The sequence below is a fragment of the Syngnathus scovelli genome, chromosome 20, assembly GCF_024217435.2.
Source record: "Syngnathus scovelli strain Florida chromosome 20, RoL_Ssco_1.2, whole genome shotgun sequence".
Taxonomy (NCBI): domain Eukaryota; kingdom Metazoa; phylum Chordata; class Actinopteri; order Syngnathiformes; family Syngnathidae; genus Syngnathus; species Syngnathus scovelli.
The window spans coordinates 1,987,342-2,010,431 of NC_090866.1; the positions used below are offsets into that span (position 1 = coordinate 1,987,342).

Consider the following 23,090-nt stretch of genomic DNA (forward strand, 5'->3'; position numbering starts at 1 on the left):
ACGTTATTTAATTCTCTAACATGTTCGGAGTTACTTTTTACGCGGCCCGTCAAAAGGGGAAACGGGCCTGCGCCCTTCAAATAATTAAATTACTTTCAGTTCTACACCAAACCAATAATCCGATTTAAACACTTCCGTTAATCTATTCAGACAAAGCAAACCTTCAAACGGATTGAAATTCACTCGTGTCTCAAATAACTACGAAAGTTATTCAATTCTCTAAAATTGTCTGATGTTACTTTTATTTATTACGGTCCTATGTTATACCATAATAACCCCCCGCACATTAATCAAATCGTCAAATCAACCCCAAACCATCGATTGCACATTCAGTACAAATCAGCGCACAACGAAGTAAATAATATACAAAACACATTTATTGAAGAAGCATGAAATAGAATTACAAATCTCAATTACTCCAGTTACCGAACAATTTCACTCACTGATACCCGTGTTAATAAAATCATTCAATCCCAGAACAATTCGATTGCAAAACACAGTTCATGAAAGAGGGAAAAGGTAGATACCAGCTGCATGCTATTTTTGGTGGAAGTCGAGTGATCAATTCGATCTTACTTCTAAAATCCAAATTAGAGAAACAGGCTGGCCTCGAGGGAGCCGGCGGCCCGATGACTATTCCCCACTCTCGCTAAAATACATAAAAGTCGTTTTCCCTACCCTAGTTTCTCCTGTAAAGTTGTTCAGTCCAATTTTTTGGAGTAAATCCAAGTTAATTTCAGACCAGCGATCCTGCGTCTCACACAAAGATCCCGGGACTCTGGAAAAAATCTTGAAACTCCCTCGGGCTTCTTCACGTATGAGCGCTCTTTGGGGGAAAAATCCCCGTAGCTGCCCCTGCAGGACTTTTTATAGACTTCTCTGTCCCCCCCCCCTTTCTTTCTTCTATACCTTCCCTATAGGGTAAGACTGCCCAGTTTTCCCACGCCTCCTATAGAATAAAACTGGTCAGTTTTCCCACGCCTCCTATAGGGTATGATTGCCCAGTTTTCCCACGCTTGGACACCTGTTGCCTTCAGCAGCTGTTTCCGCCCTGACCACGCTTTACTTTCCACCAAATGCACAGCTAGCCCCTGGTAAAACCTTTCACTTCCCCTTTTCTTCACTTACTGTTTCATGAGAATAACTTTTTAAAGTTACGCTTCAATTAACTCTGAAATAAAAATCCAAACGTTTGATCTATTTCTTTAAACAATTTATGTCACACCACTATTCTCATAGTGACGGGTCTCATGATCGAATTGACTAACGATATTGCTTTAAGCGGTTACAGAATACATTTTTAGCCAAGCAAAGAAATCAAAAAGTAAAAATCACATTTGTGCTTCTCCAAACAATTTGTCACGCCACTATTCTCATAGTGATGGGTCCCTTGATCGAATTGACTAACAATATTGCTTTAAGCTGTTACAGAATACATTTTCAGCCAAGCAAAGAAATCAAAAAGTAAAAATCACATTTGTGCGTCCATGCGTGACTCACAATCTGACACCGTGTTCCTGTTTTATTTCTATTTTAACTTGCTTAGCTTATTTTGGCCCCTTTTTGGTCTCATGTTTTGGTCTGGCGCCATCTTTTGGACAAATTTGGAATTTCAGCTCTGCCAATTTATTCCTGTGAACAATCCATATTTTACCATTTGCACCATCTCTTCCCCCCATGTTACATGACAAGGTAGACAACAGTCTGTCGGACAAAACAAGTGTCATGACTTTAAGTAATACAACTTGCTGTATAAAGCATTAATGGACAAATAAATAAAATTGTAAAAAAGAAAAAATTGAACTGTGTGTTACAAATTAAAGATTATTTCTTTGACTGCCTCTTTGCAGCTACTCTTCTGTTTCTAACAAAGTCTCTTATATTTTGCACATTTCTTTGTGCCAACACAGGGCCTTCTACCAGCTTACAGTGACTGCATTCAGTTTTGGTGGCCAGTCTTCCCTTGATTATCTGATCCTTGAAATGTCGCATTACAGCAGCTTCCTCTGCCTTAGACCACGGTCTCTTTGGCACACTTCTGGAACCATGTTCTTGACCAGCATTTGTCCCTGGAACATTAATGAACAGTATGTCCTTCTCTGGTTTTGTTTTCTATTTCAGGATCCTTTCGGTTTTTCGAGGTCTGGCTCTAGGCCGCCGCGTGGTTAATGGACTCGAATTGGAGCGGAGTGTCATCTGTTCCCTGGAATCCATTGTCAGTTTTTGAACGGGACTGTCCTGGTCCGCGTCCGTAGGTGATGCTCGGTCCAGTGAGTCGGTTAAGTCAGTGTTAGAAGACTTAGTAGACGTAACGTCTGCGTCCTGTTTGGGGTTCATGAGCATGAGCGTGTAGATGCCATGAGCTGCTGATACAAGAAGCGAGCACATCATTGGAACTGAATTGAACTGAATGGTTGGTCATAGACGTGTGAACTTACCAGGTTTCATGGACGAAGGCAGGATGAGTCTGCCTGTCTTGGAGCGAATTAGAGGGATGGCAAATCGTTGTGCGGGTGGAGGAGTCTTGTTGCATTGTTGGGTTGAGCGGGAGGCGATTTATTGTGTTGGACGGGCTTTTGGGGCGCGGGAGATAGAAGTGACGGTGCTTCAAGCTGGTGTGTTGTGTCTGCAGGTGGCGGCGGTGGTGGAAAGAGCTGAGGCTTTGATGTCGGTGGCGGTGATCAGGTCCTTACCTAAAAACAAAAACTTCAGCTTTTTACATTTTTGGTTTGTTTGCTTGTTTTGTTTTTAACTTTTTGCAATGCAATAGGAGCAGTGCACACCAGACAAGGAGGACAATTTCTTCACGTGAAGCGCCTGGATCTGGGCCAGCTTCTTCTTCCTCTCCAGCAGGTCGTTAGAGAAAAACTTCAGCATTTGGATTTCCCTCAAAGCCCAAGAGTCACACATAAGTGTGAGGTGCTTGGTAACGAGCTTAAAATAAATTGACAAAATACTGCCAACATTTAATGAGACATTTTCAGTACACACACAAACACACACACACACACACACACACACACACACACACGCAAACGCACACACTGAGACAAAACTCATCCCTGTCCAAGCAGAAGAACGAGATGGTGTCCATGCACCAGACTCATGGCCAAGCTTGACTTCTTCAACACCAGCCTTCATATAGACATGGACTAATAACAGGAGCAAACTGCCACTGGAATTGGTATCTTGTTAACTCTGTTTCTTTGAATGGGAACAGATCATTGAATGAATTTAATTTGGATGCAATTTGATGGTGTACTGCAACAGAAATGGACTGAAGTACAATCAGCGGCGAAGATAGTATTAGTTCTGGATTTCAAGTCCATCGCCTTATCCACCATGTATTTGGACGGTGTGTATTACAGTGTGCTTGTGGCTGAGTGGTTAAGGTGATGGACTTGAAATCCATTGGGGTCTCACCTTGCAGGTTCGGGTGCTGCTGACGATTCAAATTTTGAATTAGAATCTTGTAGATCCTTGCAATATGCATTTTGACAATGTGAGGACCTCACCAGTGTGTGTTGTTGTGGCTGAGTGGTTAAGGTGATGGACTTGAAGTCCTTCGGGGCCTCCCCTCACAGGTTCGGGTCCTGCCGACAATGAGCCAATTATTTGTTTAGAATCTCGTGGTGTAATATGAGATGCTCACCACATGCATTTGTACGGTGAGTATCACAGAGTGTGTTATTGTGGCCAAGGTGATGGACGAGAAATCCATTGGGGTCTCCCCTCGCAGGTTCAATCCTGCTGACAACGATTCAGATGTTGATCTTGCTAGCTCCTCGCATAATGCATTTTGACAATGTGAGGTCCTCACCAGTGTGTGTTGTTGTGGCCGAGTGGTTAAGACGATAGACTTGAAATCCATTGTGTCCTCCCCTAGCAGGTTTGAGTCCTGCCGACAACGATCCAAAATTTTTATTAGAATCTCGTGGCGTATTATGAGGTACTCACCACATGCATTTGAACAGTGTGTGTTGTTGTGGCTGAGTGGTTAAGGCGATGGACTAGAAATCCATTGGCGTCTCCCATCGCAGGTTGGAATGCTGCTGACAACGATTCAGATTTTGAGTTAAAATCTTGCTAGATCCTTGCAATATGCATTTTGACAATGTGTGTTGTTGTGGACGAGGGGTTAAGGCGATGGACTTGAAATCCATTGAGGCCTCCCCTTGGAGGTTCGAGTCCTGCCAATTACTGTCGTTTTAATCTCGTGGTGTATTATGAGATACTCACCACATGCATTTGAACAGTGTGGCATTGTGGCTGAGTGGCTAAGTCGATGGACTAGAGCTCCCTCCCTCGCAGGTTTGGGTCCTGCCGACAATGATTCAAAATTTTGTTTAGAATCTCGTGGTGTAATATGAGATACTCACTACATGCATTTGGACAGTGTGTATTAGAGTGTGTATTGTTGTGGCTGAATGGTTAAGGGAATGGACTAAAAATCCATTGGGGTCTCCCCTAGCAAGTTCGAATCCTGCCAACAATGATATAGATTTTGTATTAAAATCTCGTGTTGTTGCGCGATCCATGACATATACATTTCGACAATGTGAGGACCTTGCCCAAAAGGATTTACTGTGTTATTTTAGCCGAGTGGTTAAGGCGATGGACTAGAAATTCATTGGGGTTCTCCCCTCGCAGGTTCGAAACCTGCCGACAACAAGACAGATTTTGTATTAGAATCTCGTTGCCACAGCCTCGCCATATGCATTTTGTGGCTGTGTGGTTGAGGCGATGGACTAGAAATCCATTGGGGTCTCCCTTCGCAGGTTCAAATCCTGCTGACAATTTGTAATTTACACAGCGCTGGTAAAAACATAAAATTTTTCGTCTGATGTCAAACATAAATAAGAAATTCTTTACATTCTTTAGCTTCCGACAAACTGCTGGGAGTATGGAGCGAAATGGAGCAGACTGCCAGCAGCTGTGGTAAGGTACAAAAGTCTGTGTGTGTACATGTGAGCGTGTGTGTGTGTGTGTGTGTGTGTGTGTGTGTGTGTGCGTGCGTGCGTGTGTGTGTGTGTGTGCGCATGTGCGTGCGTGTGCGTGCGTGTGTGTGGGTGGGTGTGGGTGTGTTCTCCTGGATCGCCACCTTGACGTGGTGGAGAACCTTGTGGGTTCCAATGAACTTGAGAGCAATGCCGTCCGGAGCTTAGGCTCCTGGTAGGGTCACCCATGGCGGTAAGGTCGAGGGGGAGGTTCCAGACAAAGCGCGATCCAAAAAGACCTGAACGGCGGATGTGGCGGATGATGACGATGTCACAACGGCACTGAAGGTGGATGAAGGCTGCAACAAAGGATGGCCTCCAGTCGTTGTGGTTCTCCATGCCATTGGAACCAAGTCCCTCTCTGCCAAGGGGCCGTGTGGTGGCTGCAGGCGCATCAGTCTCCCCACGTTAAAAGACATCACGCGCAGGCGTCCTCCCGAAAGGGAACCCATCCTACTTTACATCCCGGATAGAAAAAGTCCTCTGGCAACCAGGAAGTGGTGACGGGAGCAAAACAGTGTAGTCTGGGAGCTCCTAGCCACAGTCTGGCACACAGGCGGTGGGTGATAGATTCAGTCGGTAAGCTCTTGGACTGAGGCAGAAAGAGCTTTTCGGCAGCTGCACCCATGACTGAGCAGCCCTGTTTAGGATCCACTCTGCTCACCCCAACAGGGGAGGGGGTTAGAAAAGCCTCGAAACTCCCGTCTGGACTATCGCATCCAGAGGGATCACCACCACGTGGTCAAAAACATAAATTACGATTCTACTTTGGAACCTGGAATGTGAGGACCCTCATGGACAACAAAGCCAGTGATCGACCTGAAAGGCAAACCGTCATTATCTCAAGAGAGCTAAGGAGGTTCCAGATTGACATCGCAGTGCTCTCCGAAACCCGACTGGCTGATGACGGGCAGCTGAAGGAGGAGAAAGGCAGATACACTTTCTTTTGGAAGGGAAAGCTTGCAAATGAGCCACGTATCCATGGTGTGGGCTTTGCCATAAAGAGCAGCCTCATCAACCACCTCTATGGACTCCCTGTGGGTATCAATGAACACCTAATGACCATGCGCCTGATGCTTGCAAGCAGTCAAATGGCCACCGTTATTAGTGCATATGCTCCAACGCTTGATGCACAGGATGAAGTAAAGGAGACCTTCTATGCTGACCTTGACACCATCCTATCCAAAGTCCCCAAGGAGGACAAGATAATCCTGCTTGGAGACTTCAATGCCAGAGTGGGACGAAACCATTATCTATGGAAAGGCAGGGGTTGGAAACATCAACTCAAATGACACACTACTGCTGACAAAGTGCTCAGAACACAACCTGGTCATCACCAACGCACTTTTCCGCCAAAAGAATACATTCAAAACATCATGGATGCATCCTTGCAGTAAACTCTGGCACCTCATTGACTATGTCATTGTCCGCACCAAAGACCGTTGTGACGTGCTTAACACCAGAGCAATGACCAGTGCAGACGATTGTTGGACTGGCCACCGCCTCATTCGCTCCATCATGTCTATCCGCTTAATGCAGAAAAGAAGGATGCAGAAAAGACACAGCCAAAGCATAACATCGAGTGGCTGGGTGATACCACCTACCAACAGCTCCAGGTGGCTCTCAGTGCGGACCTTCCCAAGCAGTATCCAAATGAATCTGAAGAACACTGGGACAGGCTTTCCTCTACCATCATGGACTCCAGCAAAAGCATCCTTGGTCAGAAATGGCGGAAACATCAGGACTGGTATGTTGAAAATTACATTGAAATGCAACAGCTCATAGACATCAAGTGGCAAACTTTTATCACCTGGCAAAATAACATGAATTGCAAGGTTAAAAGAGCAGCCTATGCCAAGGCAAAGGCGGCTATGCAATCAACGGTTAGGAAGCTGAAGAACCTTTGGTGGACGAGGAAGGTTCTGAAGATCCAGCAGCTTGCTGACTCTGGAGACACCAGAGGATTCTTCAAAGCCACAAGAGTGGTATACGGCCCCAACTACCATTCCCTAACCCCCCTTCGCTCCAAGGATGGGCTCACGCTGCTGAAACAAAAGGGAGCAATAACAAAAAAATTTTGTTTGTCGAAAGAGCATTTCGAGGATCATCTTAACAGGGACACTACTCCGGAGATGAAGGCCCTTGAAAAACTCCCTCAACAGCCCATAATTGAGAAGATGGAAGAACGACACAGCCCGGAAGAGGTGCAGGATGTAATTAGGAAGATGAAGAACACCAAGGCAGCCGGCCCTAATGGCATCCCAGCAGAAGTCCCGAAGGAAGGCGGACCCGATCTCCTCAAACACATCCATGCCCTGCTTCTCAAAATATGGGAACAAGAGAAAATCCCTGCACAACTTAGGAATGCCCTAGTTGTCCCCATCTTTAAGAAGGGAGACAAGGCAGACTGCGGGAACTACCATGGCATTTCTCTTCTGTCCACCACAGGCAAAGCCATAGCTCGGATTTTGGCCGACAGACTCACACCCCTGGCAGAAAACATCCTACCCAAGTCTCAAAGTGGTTTCCGCCCCAACAGAGGCACCACAGACATGATTTTCATTGCCCGTCAACTTCAAGAAAAATGCAGGGAACAAAATTTACCACTATAGATGGCCTTCATAGACCTCACCAAAGCCTTCGACTCAGTGAACCGTCAAGCACTCTGGCTGGTTCTGGCAAAGATTGGCTGCCAAGAGAAGTACATCCGGGTACTGAGACTGCTACATGACAATATGTCAGCTACAGTCCTCAGTGGCAGTGGAGATGAAACAGAACCCTTCGGAGTTGACTCAGGAGTGAAACAGGGATGTCTTATTGCTCCAACGCTGTTCTCCATCTTCATTACTGCTATCCTCCATCTCACGGGCAAACCTCTTCCCCATGGAGTCTAAATTATGTACAGAACTGACGGGCAACTTTTTAACATCAACCGATTCAGGGCCAAAGGTCGAACGACTACCATATCCATCATGGAGCTGCAGTATGCGGACGACAATGCTCTTGTAGCCCTCTCAGAAGAGGACCTACAGCGCACACTGGCTGCCTTCACGAGAGCATACAAACAGCTTGGTCTAGCCATCAACATAAAATAGACCCAAATTCTCCATCAGTCACTCTTGTCTCGTCCCCAAACATCTCCATCGACAACACCAGACTGGAAAATGTGGACCACTTCCCATATCTGGGCAGCGTCCTATCATCAAAAGCCAACATTGATGAAGAGATAGACCACCGCCTCAGCTGTGCCAGTGGGGCTTTCTCAAGGCTAAGGAAGAGAGTCTGAAGAGACCTTCTGACTAGGACCAACATCCCGGTCTACAAAGCTGTCATGCTGCACACTCTTCTGTATGGGTTAGAGGCTTGGACCACATACAGCAGGCATTTGAAAGCACTGGAGATATACCATCAGAGATGCCTCAGAAAAATCCTCAGGATCGGTTGGGAGGATCGACGCATTAAGACCAGCGTCCTGAAGGAGGCTGATATTCCCATCATCACTGCCACCATCACTCAACACCAGCTCAGATGGACTGGTCATGTTGTCCGCATGCCTGATCTCCGCCTTCCAAAATAGGTTCGCTACTCCCAGCTTGTTGAAGGAAAATGTGCCCCCGGAGGCCAGAAGATGAGGTATGAGGATAACATCAAAACAAACATCAAAAGGTTCCACATAGACCTTATAACTTGGGAAGATATGGCAATATGGGAAGAATTGGGGGGTTAGATCACCAAATGATTCCCGAGCGCGGCACCGCTGCTGCTCACTGCTCCCCTCTCCCCCAGGGGATGGATCAAAATCACACGGGGATGGGTTAAATGCAGAGGACAAATTTCACCACACCCAGATGTGTGTGTGACAATCATTGGGACTTTAAAAAAAAAAAAAAGGTTGGCATGGAGTAACCTTGTCCGTGAGGGTGCTGCACTTTATAAAGATGACCTCCACCATACTGCAGAAGACAAGCGCTGACTCAGAAAGGAGAGAGCATCCATCAAACAGGCCCAACCCAAACCCACCACCACCACTACTTTCACCTGCCCATACTGCACAAGAACAATCGTGTCCAGGATCGGCCTCCACGCTCATCTGAAGACCCACAAGGACCAAGACGGAGGACAGTCATACTCGACTATGAGTGACCGCTGATGAGGATGATGATGATGATGTGTGGGTGTGGGTGTAGGTGTGGCTGTATATTGGAAGGTTACACAATTATGTGTGCTGTATTCGTGTTCTGATTGGGCAGTTATGTTTATATAAAATAACGAGAATATTTACACACATATGAACATGAAAAAATATGAGTTTGTCTAACTTAACAAAATATGTACACGTTGCTGTTTCACCCACTTCAATCATGAGAGAGAGAGAGAGAGAGAGAGAGAGAGAGAGAGAGAGAGAGAGAGAGAGAGAGAGAGAGAGAGAGAGAGAGAGAGAGAGAGAGAGAGTGTTGTGCGTTGTTTGAGATGTCTGTTGTTGAGCAAGGAAAACAAAGATGTGGAGAAAGATGTGGAGTAACAGTTGGTTCTTTATATGGCGAGATCTTGGGTTGTTTAATGGTGGCCAGTACACGAGGCACGGCAGCAGATGAAACAACAACCATTCTCCAGGTTAGAAGGTCTGTCCGTAAAAGGCGAGAAAGCGCCACCTGACCATTATATATGCTGAACCGTCTCACTTTCCCCACAATGTACACATTTCCCATCAAGATGTTTTCCTATTTTATGGAACGTCTCATTTATTCCTGTATGCCCAATCCTCAGTCGTGTTATTACTGCCTCCTCCCTCCGGTTCCTCCCGAAACTCCATCCTACCCCGACCTGTTTCTGTATCGTGAACAAATGTTGTCCAGTACCTTGGGCTTCCCAATAGTCTTGCCACCTCTTTAGTACGTGTTTTCTTATAATGGACTTCCCTTCAGCTTTACTTAAGCAGACCCGTCTTTCCACCCCTGGCACTTCCAATGCTTGTTTGGTTAAGATATCCACCTCCTCATTCCCCTCGATCCCCACATGCGCTGGGACCCATAGTCATACAACAACTTATGTGCCTCAAAGATAAGTTGTTTTTTTTACTCTGTCTCGTGACTGCTCAACATCATCAGTGGAGGAGAAATAAAAAGGAAAATCTGGACATCAGTCTGAATTGTGGATTTTTTGCTAAACCAGTGTAGCTATTGACCATTCTTTGTAGCGATACAAAAAACATAACCAAGAACACGGGTAAAATAATATTTTAATTATTCATAATTTGACATCCGGAGAGTCCAGTTTGGATAGTCAGTGTCATGGTTGATAAATACTCGGCTTTAGACTTTCAACCGTACAACATTTTTTGTGCACTTCTACAAATAAATTATGGCTGAAAATTTTCAATTATAATGACATCTCTGAACCCACAGTAAGTTATGGGAAATATGGGAATTCAGACGCAAATCCCAAGCCCTTACAAAATAATTTCACATAGAACGTTAGACTTAATTTTTGTTTACCATCCATCTTCAGCACCGCTTGTCCTCACCGGGGTTGCGGGCGTCCTGGAGCCGATCCCAGCAATCATCGGGCAGTAGGCACACAGAGACGAATAACCATCCGCACTCACACCTCCGGGCAATTTGGAGTGCTCAATCAGTCGACCATGCATGTTTTGGGATGTGAGAGGAAACCGGAGTTCCCGGAGGAAACCCACACAGGCACGGGAAGAACATGGAAATTCCACACAGGGAGGGCTGGAGGTGGAATCAAACCCGCACCCTCCAAACTGTGAGGCGGACGTGCTAACCAGTGCTCCACCAACCTGCCTAATTTTTCTTTTATTATTTGATATCTTTTCTGCTAGCAGGTCAACCAAATTTAGCATTTAGGGCTTTCAAAATGCATAAAACACAAAGTTCACAAGATATTGCGGAACACTGTTGCCCTGACAATGAAGCGTTCCCTAAGAAACCAACACTAGGTTTGAGGCTATAGACATGCATAAAAACTCATGAAACTTTGTACAAACATCAGGGGAGGATATAATATTAGTGTACGGTGCAACTTTGAAAAAATGGCTCAGTGGCGCCCCCGAAAATATTTTAATAAAGCTCTCCTGGTCATATGGTTCACCAAGATCAATGAATATTTGGTGATGTGTGTAACAGCCAACCTACAAATATGTCTTTTGGATCCATTTGGGAAAACTAACAGCAATTTCATCATTTTTATTTTTTCAAATTGGCACAATTTTGGGCCTTTTATTTAGGTAACATTAAGAAACTCCTCCGAAACTGTGGTTGTTCAATCTTAAAATGGTCATGATTAAAAAAAAAAAAATCCAAGCAAAGTCTTTGATTTTGTCCAACACTATAACTACATGCTGTTTGCTTAAATAAAACAGATTTTGATGATCTTAACATTAATGAAAAAATATGAAACTAGGTGCACACATCACACTAGGTAAATTAATCTTTTTTTTTTTAGTTTATTGCACCTTTTAAAAAAGTTGATTAGTTCCAACCTCTACAAATTTTGAACAGAACAGCCTCTGTTGAGCGAAGAGCTACTAAAAAATTGGAGACTACCTGTATGTACCAGCCCAAGACCTACAAAAAGTCTGTGGAGCCCTACTCTAACTCAACAGGAAGTTGGCCAATCACACAATTTTTGTCATGATTTGTCATGGCTTATCAAAGTAATAATGAATCTGATTTACTATTTAATCTACTCTAAACTCAACCGAAATTTGATCTTTTGAGATTTTGACCCACTTGTGGCCTTTTATTGATGTCATTTATTACCAAAGTAGCTGATTTACTTCACCCCCCCCCAAAAAAAAAAAAAAAAAAACATCTCTAATGTGCCAGCATTCCATTGTGCCAGAACCCCAATGTTGCCAGGACTGCGATAGACCATCACAGCTCTAGCTTATATGAATTTTGTCTTGTACTTGTCAAACGCGCACTTTTTATCAAAGTGGCACCGGCTTCCCGTTAAGGGGTTTGGACCAGCCGGGGTAAGGGGATTCGTCCGTAATCTAACCACCCGAGTTAAATTGACTCTACCAGAATCAATCTAATTTCTTTACGACGCCAATCCCTCTCAAGTCACCCGAAGCTCGAGCTGAGTAACTCAATTCGAGGCAAGACTTCGAAATGACAGCGTCGTATTGATGGCTCCCCTTTTTTCTGTTTGAAGCTGTTGTTATGTTACGGATATTTTTAGATGTCTTTGTTAAGACCTCAGGGATTCGTTAATTTATTAGAGCGCCCTCGCCCTAGCTGAGCTCAAGATAACTACTTCGAACCAGATCTGACAATTCCTGATGTTAAGGATTAAAGCTGTCTTCACTTTAAAAATAATTGAACGGCTTTAAAGAATGACTACGATAGGGGAATAAAAACATTTTAAAGTTGTAATTATTGCATATAAAACCATGCTCAACATAGTTACTACTAAATAATCGATAACCGAATTAAGGCTTAAGAAGAGATTTAATGAATAAGCAAGCAAAATAATTACAAGTCGAAAAAAACAAAGAAAACAAGACTCACCCACTCAGAACAAAAGAGGAGGCTAAAGGACTAAAAACCTATTCGGTTGAACAAGTCGAGTGATCAGCTCTCCTTTGTTCCAAAATCCGAATTATGTTTAAAAAATAGGAAAGGTTCCGGCCGTGAGGAGCGTAGCCTAAAAAGTAAAATTGGCGACTTCCCCTTTCTGCCCGGAGTGGCGGTCTCCTCTAACCTTCCTCGAAGCTTAAAATTTGACCAAGTCCAATTCGAAGACTCTGGAAATACATCTTAGTAGATTTTGGTTCAATCTCAAAAAGAATGAAAAATCCATCTTCATTCTTTTACTCCGGGCAGCGCCACGGCTAACGCCATGACTAGGAAGAAGCCCCGCTCTGCATTCGGGCATCATATTTATAGGCTTCTGGCATTACCTCCTTGGAATATGTAGATAAAAAGTCAGAATCCCTGCACCTCTGGTTGTCTTGGCAACCCTGCTTTAAGCAGCAACCACTGCGCCCGACAGCCACCGGCCACCGGATGCAGGTGTTTCCTGTTTTGCTCGTTCTTTCCCTACTAGCCCTTAATGTCTCTTCTCAATTTAATATATTCAGGTATGGATGGAACACCAATGTTAAATACAGGTTGGACAAAACATTGCAACATTACTCACATATATCTTGTCTAATAAAGATCAATCTCAACCCATAATAGTACTTAACATAATAATGGGTTCCTCCAACTTAAACAGAAATATTGATATTGCTCAAGCTGTTACATCTTAAAATTATGGCATAACAAACTCATATTCCAAAATTGTGCGTTGCTACGTGTTTGAACAGGTCGTGTCCTCCTAATTGCTAACAATTTAATTTATTAGATTTGTTAATTTCCATCAGGTCACCCCATGTCAAGCTTTAACACCATCTCCTGGTGAAATTTTGGAACTACTACATGTTTTGGGATAGCCAATGTGCCTGGGCCAAATTTAATACCTAATTTTACACCATCTTGTACCACCATGCCACTTGACATACTGGACATTTTTAGGCCAAACAACTATTATAGCTGATTGTTGAAATACAAATACAGTATTTGTACTGTATTTGATGGCTTAGCCCACAAAGAAAATGTATTTCAAGTTTATGGACAATCAGCTCTAATGGAAAATGCCCCTTTTGTCTGTTAAATCAAGATTGCAATATATTGTACCTCACCTATATAACGTATATTCCAGACTATAAGTCGCAGTTTTTTTCATAGTTTGGCCGAGGGTGCGATTTATACTCAAGAGCGACATATGTGTAATTCTTAACACATTATTACTTGATCATTAACACATTACTTACTCACTTGTTTTCACTTCACATGTTATTTTCACACTAAACCACATGATGGCGCTCTAGGAATAATTAGAAGTGCAATTGAGATTCCAGAGTCAGCGGAGTTGTTCATAAGTGACATTATGTTATAGTTATTTGAATAACTCTTAATATGTTACATCAGGCACATTTTCAGTTCCTCGTTTATGTCTTTATGTAATGTTAGCATACCATACCGTTCAGCCTGTTGTTGCCTATTCCTGTCTGTTCTTGGTGTTGGATTCTGTCAACTACATGTCCCCCAAAATTGCGACTTATACTCTGGTGCAACTTATATATTTTTTTCTTCTTTAGTATGCAGTTTATGGCTGGTGTGACTTATACTCCAAAGCGACTTAATAGTCCGGAAAATACAGTACTGTGGCCAATTACTGTGCCACTCTAAAAGCAATGGCATGGTTGTTGTAATGTTTTAGCGAGGTAGTAATAGAATTAAATGTTGTTTGCTACAGACGCCCAGGGTGGTGATTTAAATGATTATTCTGACAGTCAACGATATTGGCGTGGATGAAGAGCGAGGAGGGTGAGAGGCAGGAACCGTCTTGCTTGAGCAGTCGGATATGGCGATAACCTGTAAAAGTCAAGTATTGCATGTTAGTATACAAGAAGAAACTCATTCTTTCTTTATTTTAAAACAAATGCTACAACGAACCCTTTGCAACGAGCCCCTCAAAACCTCTGCCTGGTATAATCGTGAATCAGCATCCATCCATTATCCAAGGGGGTCGCGGACGTGCTGGAGCATATCCCAGCAGTGATCGGGCAGTTGCCATCCAATCACAGGCCGCAGAGACACACAATCATTCGCACTCACACCGAGGGGCAATTTGGAGTGCTAAATCGGACTACCAAGCATGTTTTTGGGATGTGGGAGGAAACCGGAGTGCCCGGAGAAAATCCACGCGGGCATGGGGAGAACATGCAAACTCCACAAAGGAAGGTGGAATCAAACCCGCACCCTCCTAACTGTGAGGTGGACGTGCTAACCAGTGCCCACCGGACCTTCCTCACGAGAGATGATGATACTAAAATTATCTGTTTAGAGAGCGCCTTTCTGATTTGACATTGATGGCTTACTATGTCTCCTACCATTGGCGTTCTGTCTCAAATTTTGTCAGTGTCGTCCTCAGACACGTCCCTTCATGTTTAAAAGAAAATGCAAATTAACTGCTGAATCAGCACCTGAAGAGGCTGTTTTAGGCTGTGCTATGTGTTTGTGTCAGATCAATGACATACCTGATCTGCAAGGGATATTTCCTGTCTATGTTGCTGTTGTTCTTGGGTATAAATATCTGGAATGCTAAACACTCCTTTTAGGAAATTACATTACTGCCCATCCTCAGCCCAGATAACGGTTGACCTCAATGAGCAAAGTGACCAAACAAGTCAAGGTCACTGGAAAGATGAATCTTGCATGACAATACCATGCATACCATGGATAGAGGGCTCAGAGCAGTCACGCCACTGAAGGCCTGGATTTTGTTCTGTCAGCAAAGTCTTGAATGAGTGCAAAGTCTGGTGTATTCACAAACATACATACTTACAATACTCATCCAGAATTTTTAACTTCCCCCTCAATCTAGGCAATCATGATTCAAAACTGCTCTTTCACACATTCTCTACCTGTGCGGAGACTTGTCAAAGGCAGGGTGTATTGTCCAAGAAAGTCGTTGCTTGAAGTATAGTCATGATCTTCAACCACAAAGCGAACAAGTGCCAGGTCAGGAGCATGGACGGTAAAATTGAAAGTGCAGTTCCACTGTGGGTTAAATCCTGAAACAAAGAAAAAGGAACTAAAGATGAACTCAAATTTACACAAATTTACCTTACATGTTTGCTTCTAGTGGGGACTTTGCCAAACACCTGTTAAAAGCTCAGTGGCCTAGTAGTAGAGTGTCCGCACTGAGACTGGAAGGTTGTGGGTTCAAACCCCAGCCGGGTCATACCAAAGACTATAAAAATGGGACCCATTGCCTCCCTGCTTGGCACTCAGCATTAAGGGTTGGAATTGGGGGGTTAGACTACCAAATGATTCCCGAGCGCGGCACCGCTGCTGCTCACTGCTCCCCTCTCCCCCAGGGGATGGATCAAAATCACATGGGGATGGGTTAAATGCAGAGGACAAATTTCACCACACCCAGAGGTGTGTGTGACGATGATCATTGGGACTTTAACTTTAAAAGGCAAACAACTGTTAAAACCCACCCCTCCAAGAGGAGGTTGAGGGCTCCTATCATCTCATCCATCAGATAATCATAACAAAAAGGTGAAAAACAAGCCCCATACACCTGCTTGTTGGCTCTCACCAGGGACAACTCCATCAGAGGTGGGTATTCCGTCCCAAGGACAGAATAGTCCTGCCCTTTTACAGGGAACGAGGAAGAAAAAGGATGGATTGAGGACAGATGGAAGTTGGTTTTTCATCCATCCGTGTAATCGTCCCTCTCCGGGTCAAGTGCCGACTAAACTCTCAGTCCGACTAACGAAGCGTTTTAGCAGACTAACATGAAGGTCTCCTAAAGATAGGTGTTTCCATGTCTGTTCGCACTCCTTTGTCTCGTGTGTGTAATCCGCCAATATACTATGCTCAGACCAAATTGAACGTTAAAGCAAGACTACACTGCTCTTTAACCTTCGTAAAATGTTTTCATAAATCTTCTGAAACATCGACTTACATTTGAATGGTATTGTTGTCCTGGCCTGACGCGTCTGTATCGCTTTTACTGGCAAGAAAAAACTTTGTGGAAAAAAACTGCAAACGCACTGACATGCTTCACTGATGCAATCGTCTCTGTGCAAATGCTGCTGGCATACGCTCCACAACAGAAAGGCTGCAAGATTTTGTAAACATCGTAAACATATAATTAATAATATTGGGGGACGGCAAATTTAGAAAATGATATTTGAGTCTCTAATACACAGGATTGAAGCAGTTCCTTCATGGCGACCGCTGCTACAAGGCAGCATGCTCAATCGTGCAGAATATGTACTTGTCTCTCTCTCTCAAGCGATTCAAAGCAACGCAAGGTTGTTGCCGGTCAACTCTACGGTGTCATACTGTCTCTTTGTCACTGTCACTCTCGCTCCCGCATTCCTCACCCAGAAGACTTCTTCACTTTCAGTCACAAGCTGTCACAATACCCACAACAATGCCAAGTACAGTGGAACCTATGTATATTTTACACAGACTTTGGGGTCCAGAATTTGGAAACTGCGTCAACGCCGAAAGCGCATTATTAAGAAGGTCTTGAAGTGTAATAAAATCAGAATCATGCATCCGAGTGTATCAGGAAATTGCAGTGGGGAAGTCCGTTCTAAGACACACATGTTTGCACTTGGGGAATAACATCATTGTTGTGGGTGAAAATTCATACAATATAATTATTAAAAATTACTATATTACCAATCGGCGTAGCGATCATGTAGGGACGTCCGATTCTATTAGCATGAGCAGTCATAAAGATAAAACAGCTCTTACCGATTGCCGTCTCTGTGGTCGCACAATAGCACAATTTTTAAACGCCTTTAAATTAGTAATGGAAATGAAATCACTCACAATACCTGCAACACTGCCAAGTGTGCAAAGCTCACAAATATGTTCTCAAGAAGACGGACCAAAAAAGAAAATGGTAAAGGACCAGGGTTAAACTGCTAAGCTGCTCTTTATACATAGCCATTGGTTTAAAGTTTGTTTAATTATATATATTTTATCATTATTATGCATGTTTTAGTGTACATATACATATACTCTGACAACATTAACAGCTTCCACGTTTTAGAAAGTCAGTATGACAGACGGTGAGCTAAGCCAATAAAGCATTTTGATATGCCAAATAAGATGATAAGGTCTGAAAGTATTTTGAGCATTTGATAATATTATCATGAAACAGTCTGTTTACAATCAGCATAACTATTTTGAAGATTAAATATAGCCCAAGAATATGTAGGCCACGTAAATTACATGTTACATGTAAATAAAATCTGACAAGAAGGGAGAAGAACTCCATGGTACCATCTTTTTTCCAAGATGGCGGCGCACGCGGACACAGCGGCTTACGGCTCTCCACGCCAGTGCTCTTTTTTCTTTGCCTATCTTTTTTTATTTTCACTCTTTGGCACACTCTGTACTGGGAATCCCAAGTACACTTTCCACTCGCTCACGGACATCGGATACCAATCACGGATACCTATTTCAAGTGACTTTCACCGCAAGCACAACATCCCAGACGAGATTGCGAGACCGCCGGGGTCTCCGTGGATTGTTGTCGGGTCTGGGAGGCGACGCAGGCGAAGAAGAGAGAGGAAGCAAAAGTGAGGCCGTCGGTCTGGCCTAATGCTAAGGCTACGTAAACAACCGCACAAGCCGCCTCTCCCGAGCCTGTTTCTCTCCAACGCCAGATCCCTGCTGCATAAAATGGATGACCTGGATCTACAGCTCACGGGAAACCACTAGGTCCGGGACTGTTGTGTGATTATTATAACCGAAACCTGGCTGCACCCGGATATCCCCGATGCTAGCATGCAGCTAGCAAGCCGCTCCCTGCTACGCGCGGACAGAACATTGGACTCCGGTAAACGCAGGGGTGGGGGGCTTTGTATGTATGTGCACTATAACTGGTGCAACAATGCGACCATCGTAGGCAGCCACTGCTGTCCGGACCTCGAGTACATGGCAGTCAGGTGCCGGCCTTTTTTCCTCCCGAGGGAACTAGCTGTTGTTATCGTCATTGCTGTTTACATTCCACCCGACGCTGACGTAAGCACGGCACTCTCTCTCCTGCTGAGAGCTGTGAGTGAACAACAACGGGCTCACCCTGATGGCTTCCACATTGTAGCGGGGGATTTTAACAAGGCCAACTTAAAGACTGTACTGCCGAATTTCCACCAGCACGTAAAGTGTGCTTCACGGGGTGAGAACACCCTGGACCATGTCTACACCAACATCAAACATGCATACAGAGCTATCCCCCTTCCCCACCTTGGGCAATCAGACCATCTGTCCCTCCTGCTCTTCCCTGCCTACACCCCCCTCAGACGCAAACTCAGACCCACCTTAAGGACCATCACCTCCTGGCCTGAGGATGCACTCCACAAACTCAAAGACTGTTTTCAACGGACAGACTGGGACCTGTTCGACCACCAGGAGCTGGGGACACACACAGACACAGTTCTGGGCTACATCCAGTTCTGCACCAGCAATGTGACTGTGACCAAAACCATCCGGGTCTTCCCTAACCAGAAACCCTGGATGTGCAGCCAGGTCCGCTCTCTCCTCAGAGCCCGCGACACCGCCTTCAGGTCAGGAGACAGAGCTCTGTACAGCGCTGCCAGAGCTGAGCTGAGGAGAGGAGTCAAACGGGCGAAAGCGGACCACAGACAACGCATCGAGTCCCACCTGTCCAGCAACAACGGCCGTAAGGTGTGGCAGGGCATCCAGGAGATCACCAACTTCAGGGGCAGTGCCGCTCAAGTCGAAGACCAAGGCGCACAGCTGGCAGAGGAGCTAAACAGCTTCTTTGCTCGGTTTGGAACATCCCAGCAGCACTCCCCTGTCCCTGCCCCCTCCCCCACCCAGCTCTGACATCACTCCAGGAGCACAAGGTCAGAAAGGTGCTCCTCGCAGTGAATCCCAGAAAGGCCGCAGGCCCGGATGGGGTCCCCGGCAAGGTGCTGAGGGCATGCGCTGAGGAGCTCGCCCCCACCTTCACCACGATCTTCAACCACTCCCTGGCCCTAGCAACCGTCCCGCCCTGCCTGAAAACCTCAACCATCATCCCAGTGCCGAAGAAGTCGGCCATCTCTAGCCTGAATGATTACCGACCAGTGGCCCTCACTCCGGTGATCATGAAGTGCTTTGAGAGGCTGGTTCTTCAGCACATCAAGGATTATCTTCCCCCACACCTTGACCCCCACCAGTTTGCATACCGGACCAACAGATCCACAGAGGACGCCATCGTCGTAGCACTCCATTGTGCGGTGAACCACCTGGAGCAGCAGCAAAGCTATGTCCGGATGCTCTTTGCTGATTACAGTTCGGCATTCAACACCATCCTCCCGGACAGACTCACCACAAAGCTGGACACTCTCGGGCTCCCCTCTCTCACATGTGCCTGGATTAATGACTTTCTGACCAACCGACTCCAGGCTGTGAGAGTTGGCTCCCGCCTCTCCTCCACCCGTACACTCTGCATCGGCTCCCCACAGGGCTGTGTGTTGAGCCCCCTCCTCTTCTGCCTCTACACTCACGATTGCAGACCAGCTCACAACCACAACCGGATTGTCAAGTTTGCCGACGATACCACTGTGGTCGGTCTCATCTCCAATGGCGATGAGGTAGCCTACAGAGAGGAGGTCCTGGAGCTGGTCGACTGGTGCTCAGAGAACAATCTCGCTCTGAACACCAAGAAGACCAACGAGATCATCATAGACTTCAGAAGGCACAGCCCTGAGCCAACTCCCCTCTTCATCAACGGCGAGCAGGTGGAGAGGGTCCACAGCACCAAGTACCTGGGCGTCCACACCTCTGACCGGATCTCCTGGTCAGAGAACATCACCACCATCGTCAAGAAGGCTCAGCAGCGGTTACACTTCCTGAGAGTCCTCAGGAGGTACAACCTCAACACCGACCTGTTGCTGACCTTCTACCGATCTTCCATTGAGAGTCTACTGACCTACTGCATCGTAGTATGGTTCGGCAGCTCCACCGCCGCTGACAGGGAGAAGCTGCAGAGAGTGGTGAAGGCAGCTCAGAGGATCATTGGCCGCCCTCTCCCCTCCCTTACGGACATCTACACTACCCGCTGCCTCAGCAGGGCTAAGGCCATCTCAGCGGAAAGCTCCCACCCTGGCTCCGCCCTGTTTGACCTGTTGCCCTCTGGAAGACGCTACAGGCAAATGAAGACCAGGACAAACAGACTCAAAAACAGTTTCTTTCCCCAAGCCATAGCCCCCCTCAACTCCAGCCGACAATGATGACACTTTCCTCCTGCACTACTACTGCACTTTGTCCGCACTACTGTTTCCGATTATTCATCTACTTTTCTATTAGTCGTTTACTTGACTATGTTACTTGTATCTACCTCATGCACTGGATGGAGGTCTCCAATTTCATTGTACTGTGTATAATGACAATAAAGGTTTTCTGATTCTGATTATGATTCTGATTCTGATTCTGAAGGTAATCACCTTCATGACTGAGACACCCAAGGATGGGCAGCCCAGACAGAAAGGCCGTCGCCTGAGTAGCAGACGCCCATGGACGCTGATGAGACCTCAACCGACGTACTTTTAGAGTTGTGACATTGGCAGGCTACTATATGAATGTGTGGACTGCAGGAGTTGAGCACCGGCTTTTTGACTGCTCATACACAAGCACAAGCTTCTGTAGGGTAGAAAAAGCAGTCCAGCGCTGTAAACTTTACTTGTGTGAGTATGTTTTTCATTGTGTTGGTTGATAGCTTTCTTAATCAGAAGCAAAACGAACACTCATTGAGTAATTTGAGCATAGACAATTGGTATTAGCTTATGCTGCGCTGTGTGACTGGCACAATCCTCATTGAGGAAATTCAACACTCTTAATAGGCTTTCTATGCTATTCATCTTGCATTTTAGAATATAAATATACTGTATATTGTTGTTGGAATAATTAGATGGTTGGCCTGACCAGGGGCCTCATAATTTATGAGTTGGAGTCCCTTAGTTCAACGAAGCTAGCTCCAAAGAATTCCTTTAACTCCCTTCCTTTCTTATCTCACTAGCTACGAGCAGAGCTCCCTCACACCTGAAAAAGTACTCTGTTTAGTTCAAAGGAACTTCTTTCTCTTTTAATCAATTCTGTAGCTTTTATCTATGGATTGTTGTTGATCGAGACTGTTTGTCTTTAAGTGTTACAGAAAAGACATATCTGTTGAAGTAGTTGCATATAAGTTATCCTGTCAGGCAGGGGACAAGACGGAGGACTCGGATGCAGAGTCGTTTCTTTCTGGGATTTATTCCAGCAAGCACACTGAGCAAAAGTACAAATCAAATCGCCTCTTGCGAGGGAAAACACGTGGCAAAAAGTACAAACAAAAGGTGTCGCACTGAGGCGAGTCAAAAGGCTAAAAGTACAAATCAAAACGCCTCTTACGAGGGAAAACACGTAGCAAAAAGTACCAACTAAAGGAGTCGCACTGGGGCGAGACAAAAAGGCGATGGAGACCAAGGCACAAACAAAAGCGTCGCTCGGTGGCGAGACAAAAAGGAGGGTTCTTACAGACAGTTCGGACATCAAGGGATCGCTGGTGGTCGGGACGAGGCAAGACACACTGGCACAAGACAAGGGGAAGACACGGACTAAATACACACAAAAGGGCGGGGACACAGGTGATGACAATTAGTGTCGATTACGCAGGTGCACACAATCGGGATCAGGGAAGACAAGACAACCAAACACCGAGGAAGGAAACACGAACTGAAACGGAAGGGATGACAAAATAAAACCGGAAGTAAAGTTACGACAATTGACGAGACAAAAAAACGAAAAAATAAACGCGACCGCATGACAGAAACCCCCCCCCCCCCCCAGGGCCGGATCCCAGACGGCCCAGGAGCCCCAGGGTGAGCCGCATAAAAGTCATCAAACAGTCCCGGGTCCAAAATATAACTAGGCGGCACCCATTGCCGCTCCTCTGGCCCATAACCCTCCCAGTCCACCAGGTACTGCCAGCCCCGGCCTCTTCTGCGCACATCCAATAGTTGTTTTACGGTGTAGACCGTCCCACCTCCCACAGTCCGCGGAGGCGGAGGCGGCGCAGGATCCGGCACCAATGGACTGTCCACCACCGGCTTGACCTTCCCGACGTGAAAGGTGGGGTGGACTGCAAGGGACCTGGGCAAGCGGAGACGCACCGCGGCCGGGTGCACGACCTTGGCGATGGGGAACGGACCCACGAAGCGAGGCGCCAGTTTCCTGGAGTCCCCCTGGTGGGGAAGATCCTTGGCGGACAGCCAGACACGTTGCCCTCGCTGGTACACGGGCGCCGGACGTCTCCTCCGGTCCGCCATCCGCTTGACCCGGTCCCCCTGTCGGACCAGCGTGGCCCGAGCCGCCGCCCAGACACGATGACAGCGGCGCACCAAGGCGTGGGCCGAAGTCACCGTCACCTCCGGCTCACTGTCAGGGAAGACTGGGGGCTGGTAGCCATACACACATTTGAATGGGGACATACCTGTGGCCG

At 45.8% G+C, this 23,090-nt stretch overlaps 2 long non-coding RNA genes and 1 other non-coding gene across 9 annotated transcripts; 1 reads left to right on the forward strand and 2 right to left on the reverse strand.

Moving 5' to 3' along the window:
- Positions 1-422: 422 nt before the first annotated feature.
- LOC137839795 (uncharacterized) lies at positions 423-4,140 on the reverse strand. 7 transcript variants are annotated; one of them, XR_011086039.1, is made up of 5 exons: positions 3,958-4,140; positions 3,821-3,898; positions 2,784-3,747; positions 2,439-2,693; positions 423-2,366 (listed from the first exon to the last, which is right to left on the reverse strand). It is a non-coding gene; the product is annotated as an uncharacterized lncRNA (long non-coding RNA). The 7 variants fall into 7 exon arrangements; XR_011086040.1 differs by having other exon boundaries at positions 2,784-3,750; XR_011086036.1 differs by having other exon boundaries at positions 2,784-3,593; positions 3,653-3,747; positions 3,821-4,140.
- Positions 4,141-4,588: 448 nt separating this feature from the next.
- trnas-aga (transfer RNA serine (anticodon AGA)) lies at positions 4,589-4,671 on the forward strand. Its single transcript has one exon. It is a non-coding gene; the product is annotated as a tRNA-Ser (tRNA).
- Positions 4,672-12,453: 7,782 nt separating this feature from the next.
- Positions 12,454-15,840, reverse strand: LOC137839791 (uncharacterized). The gene is made up of 2 exons (XR_011086028.1): positions 15,496-15,840; positions 12,454-14,443 (listed from the first exon to the last, which is right to left on the reverse strand). It is a non-coding gene; the product is annotated as an uncharacterized lncRNA (long non-coding RNA).
- Positions 15,841-23,090: the final 7,250 nt, after the last annotated feature.